The sequence below is a fragment of the Oryctolagus cuniculus genome, chromosome 1, assembly GCF_051225735.1.
Source record: "Oryctolagus cuniculus isolate XC-2025 breed Fujian yellow rabbit chromosome 1, ASM5122573v1, whole genome shotgun sequence".
NCBI lineage: Eukaryota > Metazoa > Chordata > Mammalia > Lagomorpha > Leporidae > Oryctolagus > Oryctolagus cuniculus.
Window position 1 is genome coordinate 159,881,261 of NC_142867.1, and position 18,354 is coordinate 159,899,614.

The following is an 18,354-nucleotide window of genomic DNA, read 5'->3' on the forward strand; positions in this document are numbered from 1 at the left end:
TCAAAAAAAAAAAAAAAAAAAAAAAAAAGATGTCAGTTTCATTCTTATCCTTTTTTTGTATTCTATATTACCACCTATCAGAGAAAAAGTATGATATTTGTCTTTTGGGGGACTGGCTGATTTCACTAAGCATAATGGTCTCCAGTTGCAACTGTTTTGTTGCAAAAGATAGGATTTCATTCTTCTTTGTGGCTGAGTAGTATTCCATTGTGTATATATACGTTTTCTTTGTCCAGTCATCAGTTGATGCACATTTGGGTTGATTTCATAGCTATTATGAGTGGGACTGCAATCAACATGGGGGTACAAATAACCTTTTCATAGGCTGACTTCATTTCCTTTGGATAAATTCCCAGGAGTGGTGTGGCTGCGAGACATGGTAGATCTATTTTCAGATTGTTGAGGAATCGCCATACTGTCTTCCATAATGGTTGTACTAGTTTACCTTCCCATTAACAGTAGATTACGGTACCTTTTTCTCTACGTCTTTGTCAGCATTTATTATGTTTTGGTCTTTGGATGATAGCCATTCTAACTGGGGTGACATGAAACCTCACTGTGGTTTTTATTTACTTTCCCTAATGGCTAGTGATCCTGAGCATTTTTTTCATGTGTCCGTTGGCCATTTGAATTTCTTCCTTTGAAAAATGCCTGCTCATGTCCTTTGCCCATTTCTTAACTGGACTGACTGTTTTGTTGTTGTTGAGGACTTGTATATTTTTATATATTTTTTTATATTTTTTCTTTATATATCCTGGATATTAATCCTTCATCACATGCATAGTTTGCAATTATTTTCTCCCATTCTGTTGGTTGCCTCTTTACTTTGAATTTTTTTTCTTTGCTGTGCAAAAGCTCCTTAGCTTGATGTAATCCCATTTTTTCTATTTTTTCTTTTATTGCCTGCGCTTCTGGGGTCTTATCTAAGAAGTCTTTGCCTATGCCAATGTTTGCAGAGTATTCCCAATGTTTTCCCCTAGTAATTTGATGGTATCCGGTCAGAGATTTAGATCCTTGATCCACTGCGCATTGATTTTTGTATAAGATATAATATTTTTAAATATATTATCAGGGCTGGCATTGTGGCACAGTGAATTAATTCACTGCTCGTGATGTCAGATGCCAGTTTGAGTTCTGGCTGCTTCACCTCCAATCCAGCCCCCCATTAATGCACCTGGGAAACAGAAGATGGCCCAAGTACCTGGGCTCATGCCACCCACGTGGGCGACCAGGATGGAGCTCCTGGCTACTACTGGCTTTCACCTGGCCCAACCCTGGCTGTTGCAGCAATTTGGGGAGTGAATCAGAGAATGGAAGATAACTCCCTCTTCTATTTTCTACCCACCCTCCATGTCAAGCTGCTTTTTAAATAAATATAATAAATAAATCTTTTTTTTAACAAAACTATTATTGGCTCCTTTTCAAAGATGCTAGGGATCCAACTCATTATGTTAAAAAGTAAGAAACAGAAGGAAAGATTCAAGCATGTGTTTTAACTTTACAAAGGAACTGTATGTCAAGGCAACCAAATGTTTATATGGGAAAGTTTCTCTTCACAGATGTATTCCAGCAAATAAAGCATCATAAAATTAGAAAGCCATCCTTTTGCAACCTAAGAAGCTAATGTAGTGAGGCAATGAAGGTCAATGACTGCTCACAGTCCCAAGGGAAAAATGACTGGACCAACACAAAACACCAACTCTGAAGTCGTAGCTAAGAAAACATCCAATCAATCCTCTATGTCTAATTACCAATTAGCATGTGCCACAAGGGACACAGGAACATGTTAAATGGTAGCAGGGCAAGCTGTGGAATAGGCAGGAGTACTGCAGGTTACAAGATTGCTCTTGGATCAGCCTGACTGCTATGAAACTACTACAAGCTTCAGTGAGCCCGGAGCAGGCTTTCATTCTCAGTGGGGCTGAGCAATCTAACAGCTCTGATTGTTCCACCTTTTCTTGAATTCAACAATCAGATCCTTAAAACAAACCCCATTAACTGAAGTGTCTGGTCATAGCTACTCCATAAAAAATATCCTGCACATTCATAAGGAAGCCCAAAATTCTCTCCCTTACCCTCATTCACAAGTACTTACCACTAGAGTTTGACTCACAAATTTGAATAATGCTGTGAGCCTCCCTGTGACAAGAGGCAAAGGAGAGAGTCAAGTGTAAAGAGGTTGGGGTGGGGTGGGAGAGGGTGCTGGTGCGTTAGTGCAGCAGGTTAAGCTGCCACCTGCAACATCGGCATCTCCTATGGGAATGCCAGTTCAAGTCCAGCCTGCTCCACTTCTGATCCAGCTCCCTGCTAATGGCCTGTGAAAAGCAGCGGATTATGGCCCAAGTGTTTGGCCCCCACCACCCAGGTAGAAGACCTGGATGAAGCTCCCGACTTCATCCTGTTTCAGCCCTGGCCATTGTGGCCATTTGAGGAGTGAACCAGCAGATCAAAGATTGATCTCTCCCTCCTCTCCCTGACTTTCAAATAAATAAATAAATATTTAAAGAGAGCAAGAGAGAGAAGAAGAGAGAGAGAGAGAGAGAGGGAGGGGGGGGAGAGGGAGGGAGAGAGGCATAAAATGCCCATTTCTATCACTCAGACCACCAGATAAAAATTATAGGTCATAGAATTTCACTCTATGTAAAAATGAGAACTCAGAGAACATCTCCAGAAACTACTGCCATTCCAGGGGCTGCGAGTCTTCCACGAGAAGGGATTTCTAATATATTGCTAACACAGTGTTAAACAGATGCAACAATTTCTTAAAAGAAGGTCTAAAAAAGGCAGAACAGCTTCCCCGCTCCTCATAGTGTTTCAATCTCTTCCATATTTAGTGAGCAAGAGTCAAAAATATCAAAACTCCTGGGAAATTCTCAGTAAAAGAATGTATTTTTGCTCAGCATAATTTAGTTCCATTTGTGGCTTTATCGTGAAAGATCCAGGATTCCTCACACAAGAGAGAGATTGGAAACATGACTGTCAATCCATGGTCCACATAATCCTTTGTCATTTGGTCATTTTCTAGGACACACATGTAAAATTAAGAAATGGGATGGATGGTTCACTCTACTGAGTTGACTTGATAAAGCATAAAAATATTCCCAGTGTACAAGAATGGCTTTGGCCCAAATTCCCAGGTCACCAGAATTATTCAATGTTCAGTAAATAGCTCATAGTCCAATGAAATTAAAACATCTTTTCATATGACAGCTGAACTTGGGCCCATAACTTGTCACTTACAATTATGAAATGCTAAGAAAATGCAATTTCAAATGTCCACTGATCTTTAGTTTAATACTCACATGTTGTTGGATGTAAGAATTCATTACATAACTTATTGGAAATTACGACTGTAGAGTCAACCTCCAAAATATTTTTAAGAATGTAAATATGTATTCTTGTACCTTTTATGGCAATTTTGCATACTGCTTTTAAGAACCATTATATAAAACTGTTTAAAATAAAAGGTATAGGGGCTGGCGCTGTGGCATAGCAGGTAAAGCCACCTCCTGTAGTGCCAGCATCCCATATGGGTGCCAGTTCAAGTCCTAGCTGCTCCACTTCCAATCCAGCTCTCTGCTATGGCCTGGGAAAGCAGTAGAAGATGGCCCAAATGCTTGGGCCCCTGCACCCACATGTGGGTCCTGGAGGAAGCTCCTCGCTCCTGGCTTCGGATCAGCGCAGCTCTGGCCATCATAGTCATCTGAGGAGTGAACCAGAGGATGGAAGACCTCTCCCTCTCCCTATCTCTCTCTTCCTCTCCCTCTCTCTGCCTCCTCTGCCTCTCTGTAACTCTGCCTTTACAACAAATAAATAAATCTTTAAAAATAAATACATAAAATAAAAGGTATCCTTGAATTACAAAAAAAAAAAAAAAAGAAAAGAAAGAAAGAAATGGGATCAAAAAGAATGTGAACTTGACCTTAGAGAAGACGAAGCTCTGCTTTTGCATCTTACGCATCAGTGGTGATGCAGGGAGATCTTACATTATATAACACTAGACATCAAAGGAAGCAAGTTTATGATAAACAGTATCACACAGAGAGCAAAACGCTGATTCTAATTGCTCTTAATTTATACTGCAAGCCAGAGGAAAGGCAAGACTTTAGAGAAAGTAATGATTTTTTTAAAACTCAAAACCCTGACATGATGTCCGTGAAGAAAAAGAACTGGGTTCTGCTTGAGCTAGCCTCTAACGCAAAAAGGAAACATTATTTTCCTTTTCCTAAATAGCCCTCTGTGTCTTTTATGCTTCAATCTTGGTCTATGGTAAAATGTTGGACTTAAAGCAGTATTTGCAGCTACCTATTGTGAGTGCAGGACCTAAAATACCAGCGATGAAGTGAGTTTAGTGCAGTATAGCTAAAGCCACCAGGAGGTATTTTTAAAGGTATAATATTTGCTCTAGGTGTTTTTGGCATTCTATATTTAGTCCCCAATAGTAATGGCTGGTTTTAAAATAAGTACCATCCAAACTAGAGCGAGTCTTGAGAATGAAGATTATCCCCAAATGACCTAGCTGCTACTTGGAAAACTGCTACAGACAAGATCTATCACGCTCAGTGATCTCAATTTTCCCATCTAGCATGCAATCATACAATTTGAGAGTTTTTGAGTTTAGTGAAACCCTAAAAATTATCTAGTCCTGGGATCTCTTTTGTCATGTCATTGGTGGGAGTGGGCGGGGGACCTATGTCTGGGGCACTGGGTTAAGGATTCTGCCTATGGTTTGGCTCAATGAGAAAACACAGTGCAGGTGGTAATCAGGGCTGCTCCTGCCACCTCTTGAACTCTGGGGTATATGTGGGAGGGAAGGGGTTGGGACAAGACCTGTCAATCAACATCTGTGAAACAGGACAGCATGTTCAGGACCAGCCTCTCATCTGAAGGCAAAAGACTCAGATTTCTAAACTTTCCCACTCGCTAGTCTGAGCCAGAAACAACAGAAAGGAAAGATAAGTCACTGAAAACAGTGAAGGGGTGGGCATTTGGCCTAACAATTCCAGCACCGATTGGTACCCCTATCAGAGTACCTAGGTTCAGTTCACAGTTCTGCTCCCCATTCCAGCTCTTTGGTAATGTTCACCAGGAGGCACCACATGATGGTTCAAATGCGTGGGTCCCTGCCACCCATGCAGGAGACCTGGACTAAGTTAGCAGATTCTAGCTTTGGCCTGACCTAGCTCCAGCTACTCTGGTCATCTGGAGAAGGACTAGCATAAGAGAGAATCTTTCTCTCTCTCTCTTTCTCTCTCATGTGTGTGTGTGTGTGTGAGAGAGAGAGAGAGAGAGAGAGTGAGAGTGAGAGAGAGAGAGAGAGAGAGAGTTTCTCAGATTAATTTTTGAAAGTCAGGTAGAAAACAGAAGAAGAGGAACTACATTGTCTTTAAAAAAAAAAAGAAAAAATAATAAAATAAAATACTGGAGTCCAGATTTGCTCCTCAGCAATCAAATGAACATAGTGATTAGTAACACCTGCTGCAGCTCGCAGGGAGGGCAAACAACAGGATCACATGAGTAATGTTGAGGCAAGGACTTGGTCAACCCAAAACACTGTGTGAATACCAGTTTGATCTCATGAATTAAAAAATAATAAAATAACCCATACAGATGGCCATTTATCTTTCACCTCAGAAGAACCACTCTTGGATGCAGTCCACACATGAATATGCCAATATAATTAGAAGTTAACACCAAAAGAAACAATTGTGATGGTGTTGGGTTTTGCTTTTGTTTTGGTTTTGCTTTTGAGAGGGTGCTATTTTGGAAGGTTTCCACTTATTAATAGTATGTACTTATAACCCCCTCTTTCCACCAACAGATAGAGGCAATGTGCAACTCAAATCAAAGCACATATGATAAGGACTGGCACTATGGCAAAACAGGTTAAGTCACGTGGGAGACCTGGAAAAAGCTCCTGGCTCCTGGCTTCAGCCAGGCCTAGTCCTGGCTGTTGTAGCCATTTGGGGAGTGAACCAGCAGAGAGATGATCTCTGTTTCTCCCTCTCTATAACTCTGCCTTTCAAATAAACAAAATAATTTTTAAAAATACATATGCTAGAAGCAGATGTTTGGCATAGTGGTTACGATGTTACTGGGTACACCTACATCTCATAGCAGAACCACTGCATTCAAGCCCCGGTTCTGCTTCCAGATTCAGCTTCCTGCTAACACATGCTCTGAGAGGCAGCAGGTGATGGCTCAAGTACTTGAGTTCCTGTCACTCATGTGGGAAATCTGAATTGAGTTCCAGGTTCTCAGTTTCAGCCTAGCCCCAGCAGCTGCATGCATTGGAAAAAAAAAATGAAACAAACAAAAACAGGATGGAAGCTCTCTCTGTGTCTGTCTCAGGAAAAAAAAAAAAAAAAGTAAGTATATGCAATAAATAGTAACAGAACCAAGGGGAAAGGGCACAAAAAATTGTGAGAGAAGGAAATTCTGGATTTGAGCTACTTGAAAACCAAGGGAAACATAAAGCAACACAGTTATATAATTTTCATTTTCAGAAAGGAGAAAAATGGTTACTTAAGAACTGCAATACAGCCGGTGCTGCAGCTCACTAGGCTAATCCTCCGCCTGTGGTGCCGGCACCCTGGGTTCTAGTCTTGGTTGGGGCACCGGTTCTGTCCAGGTTGCTCCTTTTCCAGTCCAGCTCTCTGCTGTGGCCAGGGAAGGCAGTGGAGGATGGCCCAAGTGCTTGAGCCCTGCACCCGCATGGGAGACCAGGAGGAAGCACCTGACTGCTGGCTTCAGATCGGCGCAGCGCACAGGCCATAGCAGCCATTTTGTGGGGGGTGAACCAACGGAAGGAAGACCTTTCTCTCTGTCTCTCTCTCTCATTGTCCAACTCTGCCTGTCAAAAGAAAAAAAAAAAAGAACTGTAATAAACAACAACAACAAAAAACCATGTTCTGCATCATGCTGAAGATCGCCACTATTTTTCAACCAAACCCTATGTGCCCATGTAATACAGGCCAACTGCCAACACCTCTCCCCCAATTGCCATGAAGAGGAAAGTCAGCATTATCCAGAATGAGGCTACACTCTGATTCTTGCCCGATTGCAAATTCCTAGCACCGTGCCCAAGTGGCAGCCTGGTACCCTCTTAAAGACATGGTACAGAAAATCTGAAAACAAGTCACATCCCAATCTCGCCAGTGTTGCCTGTGTGGCCAGGAACAAACATTTTCATTCCCTGAGGCCTGGTTTTCTCATCTATAAGAAGGAATGATTACACCGACTTTGGAGAACATAACAAAGGAAAACAAATCTACTTGGCAGTTGCTTGCTCGGTAAAGCACAAAGGACAGGCTCATTATTGTTAACTCTAATATTTCACAGCCCGTGAGTGTCCCTAACGTAGCAATGCCCAGCATGTTTTCAATGCATGCTAATCCCACATTTCCTCCTAGAGGGCTAACGTGTACACTGGCTGTGTTAAATAGAAATTATAGGAGGCCACGGTTTTTAACTAAGCTCCTACACTGTGCCCTCAGAGTCCAGGCTAAAAAGCAACATGGAGGCACTTTTACTAGGACACCACCCTGGAGCTAAGCTAGTATCAAGATTAGAGAAATCACAACCAGATTCCCCAAACAGGCCGGTTTCAACTGACAGGATAATGCAGTTCTCTCTACCTTGACACTTACACAAAAGCAATTGGAAAGAACCTGATGTTAACCAGCGATTTTCCTCTTGTTCTTCCTGCTAGCCCCCACCTTATAAGGAACGTAACTGGAATGACAGATCCACTTTCTATTGTTGTTTTTCTTTCTTCAGCCCTTTTTCTGTCTGCAAAACCAACCTCCTCTGCACATCTTATTGGAAAGCTTATTCTATAGTATGGAATGAAGGGTTGCCCAGTTCTAGAATCAAAAATGAAGCAGATTAGGAGCTTTAAATTGCTGTCATTTTGTCCTTTGACAGCTGTTTTTGTCAGTACAAACTAACATATAACAAAATACTAGACTACGCAGGCCTTTAAACAAGAGATTTCTCACAGTCCAGAGGCTAGAAAGATAGAAACCAAATTCCCAGCACATTAAGTGTCCAGCTGGGGCCAGCTTGGTGTGTCCTCATTTGGTGGAAGTAACAAATGAGTCCCTCAGGACCTAATCTTAGCTCCAAGGGCCCTGCTCTCATTGACCTAACCACCTCCAGAAGCGTCCAGTTCCTGGTACCATCACCTTTGAGGGGCAAGATTTCCACATAGGAGTTTGGAGTGTGAACCTAAACCTCCACCTCAGTGCCTTTGATGTGGACTTTATCAGACCTAGTAGTTCTCCCTAAATTTGCAGTTTCTCTGTAAAGATGAACTCATACATTCAGGGAGTGACTCAAGAGTAAAACCAGAGCCAAGACCTACATGCAAAGACTCATGGCCCCTGCAGTTAGCGTGTCCATGGTATCCTCTGTGCTGAGAGGAGCTCATAGGAACACACAGGAACCCACAGGCCTTCACCAAATGAAGTACTACCCAGTCTATCCCTAGAGCCTAGAGAGACTAGAGCTATTTCAAATGAAACACACTGGCCCTCTCACTGACCAACCAAAGGAAGGCTGCACACATGAGTTACGTGTACCCCTATGTTTATTGCAGCTCAATTCACAATAGCTAAGATATGAAATCAACCCAAATGTCCATCAGTTGAACACTGGATAAAGAAATATGGGATATATATATATATGTATATATTATACACCATGGAATACTACATACAGTAAAAAAAAAAATCCTGTCATTTGCAGCAAAATGGATGCAACTGGAAATATATATTATATAATAAACATTATATATTATATAAAATATGTATTATATAATAATAGTGAAACATATTATATATAATTATATAATGGTATATAATATATAACAATATATAACATTATATATAATATACATTATATGACATTATATAATATATACTATTATATATAATTATTATATTATATATATTATATAACAGTGAAATAAGCCAGTTCCAAAAGGACAAATACCACATGTTCTCCCTGACCTGTGACAACTAATAGAGGACCTAAAAGGTAATCTATAGAAGTGAAATTGACACTTCAAGATGCAATGACTTTGAACAGCCCTTGTCTCAACTGTTGAGGAACAATTTTTTTTCCATACAATTTGTTGAACTCCGTACTTAGTGTAGACTTAATCATATGTGTATAAAGTTCATTGAAAATAGATCTTAGTAAGAATAGGAATAGGAGAGGGAGGAGGAAGAGGGGTGGGAGGGCAGGTATTTATGTAATGCATGAAGTTTGTATTCCTTAGATAAAAGGTTTCTGGAGAGAATAAAAGAAATTAAAAGGCAAAAAAATATTGAATCAGAAAAAAAAAGGAAGGCTGCAAGCATGATGGACCAATCAGAGGCCGGCACGTGAGCTGATCATGCACTGCTCAACTCTCTAATCTACAAGACTCGGCCTTGCATCCCTCAGCAAGTCCCGGAACTGAGCAGTAGCTACCTGGCTCCTCTCTCTGCACACTGCAAATTAACTCCTGCTTCCTTCCTCCAGCACCACCACTGCCCTCCCACCCCATTATCAATAATCATTTCTGGATGAAGCTCCTGGCTTCTGGCTTTGGCCCAGCCCTGGCTGTTGCAGCTGCGAGGAGTTACATGAGCTAATAATCAGTTAGGTCAGGTCCCTGTGGGAATGAGAAAAGGGGCAGTGTCCCTTTAAGAATGGACAAAGTGCTTGCATCTTCCCAGAGGCTGCCTTTAGCAACACTTAGTTTTATCCTAAGCACAGGCTAGACAGGATTACCAACCCCAGCCCCCTGCTGGGTGCTCAGCTTTGCCATGAGAGCAGGATGGACAAAATTACAAATTCCAACCCTCTGAGGGTTTATCCCTGCCTCTGGCTGGTTGCTATTCTAGCCCTCTGATTGGTTACTATCTCTGTCTTCCGCAGAGCTGTTATTCTGCTCCTGCCCTGATTGGTTAAACCTAGGTACACTCCTGTGCATAAAAAGCCAGGACCCAGGTCCCTCCTCCCTTGGAGCTCCCCTCCTGACAGTTATGGCAGGAGGCTTCTTGCTTTGCTCACTGTTCCTGTCCATGCGGAAATTCTTCAACGTGAGACAAGAACCGAGATCTCCTTCATTGCCTGGTAATACAGCCTTTTCAGAAGTGAACCAGAAGATGGAAGATTCAGTGTGTGTGTGTATGTGTGTGTGTGTATCTCCCCCTCCCTCTGTAACTCTGCCTTTCAAATAAATAAATTTTTTAAAAGGAATAATAAATAATAATTAGCACACTGCATGTTGGGTGAGCAAACCCAGTTTAGGAGGTTCTATAGCAATTCTTCCAACCAGTTTTAGGGGTGCTATATCATAGGGGGACATAGTCCACCCACAGCACTGGTGTACTGCAGACTTGAGAAGTCCTAAAACTAAAATGCTCTGCCTGGCTTCTCAGAATTCAGCATTTCCCCACTTGTCTCACTACAGACCCCACTTTCTGTTTGCGTGACCCTATCCTGTGACCCCTCCTTGGGAACATTAAATTGAACCAGTGGGTCCCAGTTAGGGGTGCTTTTGCCTCCCAGGAGACATAAGAGAGCATCTGAACATACACTTTAAAAGATTTATTTATTTGGAAATCTGAGTTACACAGAGAGAGAAGGAGAGGAAGAGAGAGAGAGAGGCCTTCCATCCACTGGTTCAACCCCCAGTTGGCCACAATGGCCGGAGCTGTGCCGATCTGAAGCAAGGAGCCAGGAGCTTCTTCTGAGTCTCCCACATGGTATGCAGGGCTCCAAGGACTTGGGCCATCTTCTACTGCTTCCCCAGGCCATAGCAGAGAGCTGGATTAGAAGTGGAGCAGCCGGGACTCAAACAGGCACCCATGTGGGATGCTGGCACTACAAGCGGTGGCTTCACCCACTAGGCCACAGCGCCGGCCTCTGAACACACACTTATTATGACTAGGATGAGGGCAAGGGATGCCATCTAAGTGGCCAGAAGCCCCAGTGCTGCTTGTCACCTTCTGAAACACAGGATAGCACCCCCCAAATCATTGTGTGACCTAAAGACCACTAACGTCAAGGATCAAAACTATAAACTGATCCCTCCTTTAAGCTACTCCTTGTTCCAACCTACATATTCTGAGAGAGCTAACAGCCTCCTGTGAATCATGTCATCTTTCCTTCCCATGCCCCCTTCAGTGTGTGCTTAGTCTGTGTACTGATAATGCACCAGTGAAGTAGGGAGGGAGACAGCTAGTTTAGGACAGGTAAATGATTGGCCTATGGGGCCAGCATTGTGGCATAGTAAGTGGTTAAAGCCACTGTCTGAAGAGCCGGCATCCCATATGGGTGTCAGTTTGAGTCCTGGCTGCTCCATTTTCCATCCAGCTCCATGAAAGCAGCAAAAGATGGCCCAAGTACTTGGGGCCCTGTGCCCATGTGGGAGACCTAGTAGTTCCTAGCCTCTGGCTTCATACTGGCTTAGCTCCAGCTATTGAGGCTATTTGGGAAGTGAACCAGCAGATGGAAGACCTTTCTCTCTGACTCTGACTCTCCCTCTGTAAATAATGCCTTTCAAATAAATAAGTAGATCTTAACAACAAATAATAATAATGGTCTATGCAGATGATCCCGTATACAGCAAACAATAATGAAGCCACCACCACCTCTTGACAAGAAATAGACCATTATCAGGAATTCAGCAGTCAGACCCCAAGTATCACCTTGTACCAGACAGATAAGCAAATCAAATCAACCAGCCATCTTGAACACTGACCAACTTTCGCTACATTATAATAGTAAAAACACACATCCCTGGAACTGGTGTGGCGGAGCAGGGTAAGTCTCAGTATCCCAAATGAAGTCCCCGCCATTCGGCTTCTGATCCAGCCTCCTGCCAATGTACTCAGGAAGGCATTCGATGGTGGCCCAAATACTGTGTCCCTCCCGCCTCCAATAGTTCCAGCCGCAGCTGATGTGGCCATCGGGGGGTGACTGAACCACTGGATGGAAAATCAATCTCTCTCTTTCACAATCCTCCTCTATCACTTGCCTTTCAAGTAAATAACTCTTTTTCAGAAAATCCACCCTGGGAGGAGAATTAAGATACTAACAAAACATACAATGTTGTAGTATATTACTTCAACCACCCCTTGTGAACAAAGACCCACTCTGAAGGACATAAAGGACCCTCCCATCCATAAAGGGTACTCGCTGGAGCTGAGACACAGAAGAAAAGAATCAACCTTGGCCCCCAGGCATGGTGGAAGCTCACCTTCCCAGACTTCCTGCACCCTGCCTGTGGGGTATGTACCTTTATTCAGTCCATAAATATGCTTCTTCAGCTTTTGTGCCCCACCTTTAAATGCTTTTCTGTACCAGAGACAAGAACATGGACCCCTCAGCACCCTCTGGGCCTCCCAGCATCTGTAGCACCAGGACTTTACTAACAACCCACCAGGAGCATCCCTATCCCCTGCCAATATTGGGACAAAAAGCAAACTCCCTTGAGCCTTCTAAATTGTCATTGGAATGAACTGACCGTACACAGATTAAAGAGAAGAGACACACACATTGACTAAGATGCATAAAAGTGAAAAAAAAGCATAGCAGGTAGAGCTGCCACCTGTGACACTGGCATCCCATTTGGGCACCATTCGTATCCTAGCTGCTTCACTTTTGATCCAGCTCCCTGCTAATGGCCTGGGGAAAGCAACAGAAAATGGCACAGATGTCTGGGCCCCTGTAACCATGTGAAAGACCGGGAAGAAGCTCCTGGCTCCTGCTTAGTTGCAGCCACCTGGGGAGTGAACCAGCCAATGGAAGATCTCTGTCTCTCCCTTTCTTTGTAACTCTGACTTTCAAATAAATAAATAAATCTTTTAAAAAACAGAAAACAAAAAAAAACAAAAAAAAAAAAAAAAAAAAAAAAAGTGAAAAAATCCCAACACAGGAGTCACAGACAAAATTTGAGCCTCCCCCGAGGGCCAGATGGTTGAGCTTCAAATAACTTCTCAAGCTATTGTGATAGAGACGTGGATGGGAGGGGCTCAGGTTACTCTGGTAGGCGGGAGGACAAAGTTACAGGAGGAGAAGCGTAGATAATTCTCTCAGCACTGCCTTCAGAAGAACAGAGGAGAAATCTGCCCCTGCAGGGTGTCCTGGGTGGGTCATCTTTCCTGGTTAATGAAGTATTCTAACAGCAGCTTTCCTTTTGGGAAAGGAGTTGCAGAGGAAACCCCTCCTGTGCTGCAGGAGCAAAGGGGTAAGGAGACGGCACAGCGGGAAAGGTTGTGGTGCTCCTTGAGTTCAGTCACCACACTCTGGGGTTTGCAGTATCTCTTCTGAGCCCCATCACCAAATTTGGTTAAACCTCTTAGCAGCTTCGTACCTTGAGAGTCATCATCTCACAACTGCTCTCTAAGTCAGCAGGTCAGGGAGGTAGACATTAGCCTAGGTGTGTGAGAGAGGCTGAAGAGTAAAAAATGGGAATTTTGTGCAGTTCCATGAGGGAAGAAGACTAGACCAGCATTTTTGTGTATCAAAGGCTTGCCCAGGGGCCAGCACTGCAGCATAGCAGGTAAAGCTGCCACCTGCAGTGTCGTCATCCTATATGGGCGCCAGATCAAGTCCCGGCTACGCCACTTCCGATCCAGCTCTCTGCTATGGCCTGGGAAGGCAGTGGAGGATGGTCCAGGTCCCTGTGCCCCAGCACCTGCATGGGAAACCCATAAGAAGCTCCTGGCTCCCAGTTTTGGATCAGCTCAACTCCTGCCATTGCATCCATCTAGGAAGTGAACCAGCAGATGGAACATCTCTCTCTCTCTCCCTCCCTCCCTCCCTGCCTCCCTCCCTCCCTCTGCCTCTCCCTCTGCCTCTGCCTCTCTGTAACTCTGCCTTTCAAATATATAAATAAATATTTTTTAAAAAAAAGTCTTGCCCATGGCCAGCAACCTTGTTAAGTGAGTCCCTGCTCTCCCCAAGCAGGCCATTCAGGCTAGTAACAGTGTGCTGAGTCAAGTCCCAGGAGGAAGTTTGGGAATTCCATGCCCAGAAAGCTCTCCATTCATCATCTACCAAAAGAAGAGAGTGGGGCGGTGAGGCAGAGTTGGCCCATATCTATAAAACCTCCAGTCTTAAGCAGACTGGACTCTCCCTTCCACGCCAAGATGCCCGCACAGTAGGTCAGGTGTCATCTCTTCATTTAACTTTGCACTTTCTTTACTGCTGCTGTCTCACACCTGGAATTCCTCTCTCGTATGGAGACAAGGACCTCTTTCCCAGCCATCTCTGGTAACAAGCACTGCTCGGCCAGCTTCCTCTGAAGCTCCTGCAGAGACAGCAGGTCCTCCTGGAAGGGCAGTGGGCAGACCCACACCTGTAGTCCAGTCACAGGGGACCCTTGCAGCGAGCTTCCTCAGCGAAGACACTAAGATGCTCCCTACGCCACAGCCAAAAGCCAGAAAGCATCACCTCATCAGTGGACCCAGGGTGATGTCCTTCTGTGGGTAGTGCAGACAAATGTAAGCTGAGACACACCCCAAAGGGGGCTTGCTTTTCTTCAATTCCCTTCCAAACCCACTCTGACCCACAACGAAAATATATCCTCAGTAAATTCAGGATCCCTAGAGATTCCCAATTCCTTGGAGCTCCCCAGACATCTAGGGAAGGAATCGCTACCCCCAAGTCACCTCCATGCTGGTCCTCTGCCATGTTGGTCAAGGTCCCTTCACCTCCATGGTCTCCTTGGATCTTGTCTCTTCATTACAGGCCCCTCTGCCCTGAGTCTCCGAACTCCACCCGGAGCTCCACCATTTCTCGCCTCCAGTAGGTCCAGGCAAGTGGAGGGCACAGGAAGCAACCACTACTTCTCCTTCACTCTCCAACTCCCCCTCCCGGACAGCTTTCCCCTGCTTGTCTGTTTTTGTTCTTTATCCTACTCATCACGTATTCTCTATGCCCTGAGTCCCCTTAGGAGCCATGCTTTTGAAACTCGAAAACTTAAGCTTCTGAAAGTCAAAAGCTTTTATTCTTTTTTCACCCCACCTCTGCCAGCAGTTTCAAAAGTCTGTTTAGACTTCTAGGGCTCACTGGTGCGCTCTCGCTCTCGCTCTCACTCTCTGCATTTTTGCTGAGTCATTGGTTCACCAAGAAGATCAAAGCAGAATGTCCTTAGCCTGGATTCAGGGAAGGGCCAAGGGTGGAAGAAAATGAGATGGAAACTTTGGTTAAGTCTCACAACGATTATCTTACACTAGCAAGCTCCTCTGCTACTTTGGGGTCCATTTTAGTGGCCGGTCCACGTCTTCTCGGCTCCAATCTCAACCAGATTTAACATTTTTGCTCCCTGAGAAAGCTGGGAATAGGGAGAAACAGACAGATTTCTGCTTGGGAGCCAAATTCAATTGACTGGAAGTGGCTGGCTGTGGCAGTGTTGAAAAGGTGCTTTGAGGCCTTTGAGGAGCTCAGTGGACAAAAATGGATTAGACACATCCGACACGGCTACGGGAGGAGCACATGCGTGCCAGCAAGGAGCCGTTCCTGGCTCACTCACTGTTGCCTGCGAACTCAGAGATTCATCCAGAACCTCACTTTCTCAGATCATTCCAGGAAATACTGTGACAGGGCTGGATAGAGCACCCACAAAGTGAGGCAACCCCAAGTACAATGGACGCTAAGAGATAAGCTCATCCCAGGACCAGCACTCCAGGGTCACCCTCTGGGACTGACAGTGGGACTGAAGCAGGTGACAGGGTCCCCAGCATAATGTCTTCACTTCTCCCCAGCTCCTGCCTTTGGAGAAGGGTGGGAGAGTTCATGGGATCTGTGCTCACTGGAGTACGCACAAAAACCTTAGTGGTGCAACCTAGCTATTTACCCTACAGGCAATGGGAGCCACTGGGGGGTTGTAAGCAGAGGAATGACCAGGGTAGAGAGGACCTTTCACAGAGCACACCCCGCAGCTGCAGCCACAATGGACTGGAGGCAGAGAGCCCTCCTTGGACAGTGGCTGCAGCCATCTCATGAGTGGGACAGAGTGCAGAGGCAATGCCGGGACAATTGGAGAGGACAGCAGGGTCCCCTCTCCCCTCCCCAAGCAGGCCAATCACAGGCCGTGCAGCAGCCCAAGTGGTCCCACTTTGACAATGCCTGTGCGATGGGCTCTCCCTTCTCTTAGTGGAGAAAGGATTTTTCAAAAGCCAGAAGGCCTCAAAACAGAAGGCTGCCAGTCTGATCTGACTTGGGGAGGCCTCCCTGGGGGCCCTAAAAGGAGTTGTGCCCACTTCCTGCATTCCCAGAATAGTGAGTGGCCAAGGGGAGCTGACTGCTAATGCAACAGTGGCTCTGGGCAGCCCTGAGAAAAGTCAAGCAGCGCCTGGGGCTGGGACGTGGCAGTGGCTCTGGCCCTCTGGGCATCTCTCCAGGGCTTCTAACAGTTCCTCCGAGGCACCAGTCAGCCCCTCCCACCGAGACAAACTCAACCAGACACCCAAAAACAAGGGCGGCACTGCAGGGAGAAGAGACTGGCTGGGAGAGAACCCTCAGGGCCAGGGGGCTGCTTGCCCTGGCCTGGGAACGGGGGAAATGTACAGAAAGCCTGTGCAAGGGCAGCAGGGTGCCCTTGACAAAGGTCTCCTCTTACCTGGGATGCGCATGCGCATGCGGGTCCCTGAAGCCCCGCCTGGCCCAGGCTGACTGGCCTCTTTCTCTGTAGTTCTACCTCATCTTTCCTGCCCAGCTTTTCTTCCTGGCTGCCTCCTTGCTGTGCCTGTTTCTCATCCCTGCGCCCAAACATGGTCACAACAGAACGCACTTCTGAGTGAACCTGGAAGAACCTCCAGCAGCTGTTCTGAACTGTCTCTCCCAGCTCCGCAGCCCCAGGGCAGGCATCCCGGGAAGACGCAGCTGAGCTACCCAGCCTCCTCCTCACGTTCCTCACGCTGCGCCACCAATCAGAGCTAAGCTCTCTACTGTCTGGCTCTGCTAGGATCCCTTACAGAGGACACAGGGGTCGAGGAGGGGGAAAGGTCCTAGCAAGCCGTATATTGCAATCAGTTGGTCATTCAGCAGTTCACCCCACTCCTAGCACAGAGCAAGACATAAACATGTGCTGAGGTCACTAACCGTACGGGGCAGCAGGACACGTGCACAACAGGTGCAGACCAGGCTGCAGAGTCTGGGGGTGGAGGAGGGGAGGCCAGGAGCTAAGGAAGCTCAGAGGATACCCGGGGGAAGAACTTCACAGGCTGGAAGGAAGAAAGAATCTTCCAGGTGGATGCAGGCATAAAGGACTCCAATGAGAACAGAGCAAAGCCATTTCGGGGGCAGTGAAATGCACAGACCAGCCTAGAAGGAGCAGAGGGAGAAAACCAGAACGCTGAATTGGAGTCAGTTGGTAGAGGGACTCGGATGCTAAGCTGAGAGTTTGGAATTGATCTCATTCATAATAGAGAAGCGTGGAAAATCCTTGAGCAAAAAGCAGGACTTTTTTCCTCGCTTTGAGGCCCATGGGCACTCAGAGCCACAGCTGAAAACACCAAAGAACATCCATTGTAGAGAACACAGGACCTCAAAAGTGGGAGGTGTCCTGATGCCACATACCCCTAAGTTTATTAACTGTGGTTCCTCTAAAACTGCCCACCTCTATAAACAATCTCAACACTCTGACAGCAGAAATCAGCCCAAGGAAGTCAGCACTGTTCCCTCCTCTGCGCAGCCAGGACACAAAGTTTTTCTCCCCACCCCACCCCTACAAATGGGGACCCACTTCCCCAAGGTCAGACTTAGTGGTGTAGAGCCTCAAGAGCTTGAAACCAGGGGAGGCATCCCCCGCTTAGGCAGCAGGGTGCTGACCTGAGCCAGGAAGGAGGGGAGCAGGAGCAAGAGCAGGTGAGCGAGAAGGCACCTGCAGACTGCCACCTGGCCCCCAACAGGGGACACCATTGTGGGGGCTTCCTTTGGGTCATGAGGTTGCCTCAAAAAGTGCTGGGCTGGAAGACACAAAAGGCCACATATTGTACAATTCTGTTTATATGAACTATCTGGGATAGGCAAAACTACCGAGGTGGAAAGCAAATTAATGGTTGCAAGCGGCTTGAAGAAGGGAAGGATGCGGAGTGATGGTTTGGGCCTCTTTTCGGGGTAAAGAAAATATTCTGAACTAGATGGTGATGACAACTGCACAACACTAACTTTCCTGAATGTCACCGAACTATACATTTTTAAATAATTGGGCACTGGCACTGTAGCGTAGCAGGTTAGGCCACCAATTGCAAGGCCAGCATTCTATATTGGAGCAATGGGATCTAGCTCCCTGCTAAATAACACACCTGGAAAGGCAGCAGATGATGACCCAAATGCTTGAGACCCTGC

At 45.6% G+C, this 18,354-nt stretch overlaps 1 long non-coding RNA gene across 4 annotated transcripts in view; it reads right to left on the reverse strand.

The window, feature by feature from the left end:
- The window catches only part of LOC108176627 (uncharacterized), a 70,878-nt gene that overhangs the window by 45,402 nt on the left and 7,122 nt on the right, over positions 1 to 18,354 (reverse strand). For 2 of the 4 annotated variants that reach the window (XR_016236831.1, XR_016236810.1), the window contains exon 2: positions 6,467 to 6,853. This is a non-coding gene — a long non-coding RNA (uncharacterized LOC108176627). Of the gene's footprint in view, positions 1 to 6,466; positions 6,854 to 18,354 lie in introns of those variants that run through there. The other 2 variants (XR_016236841.1, XR_016236820.1) reach the window with 2 other exon arrangements.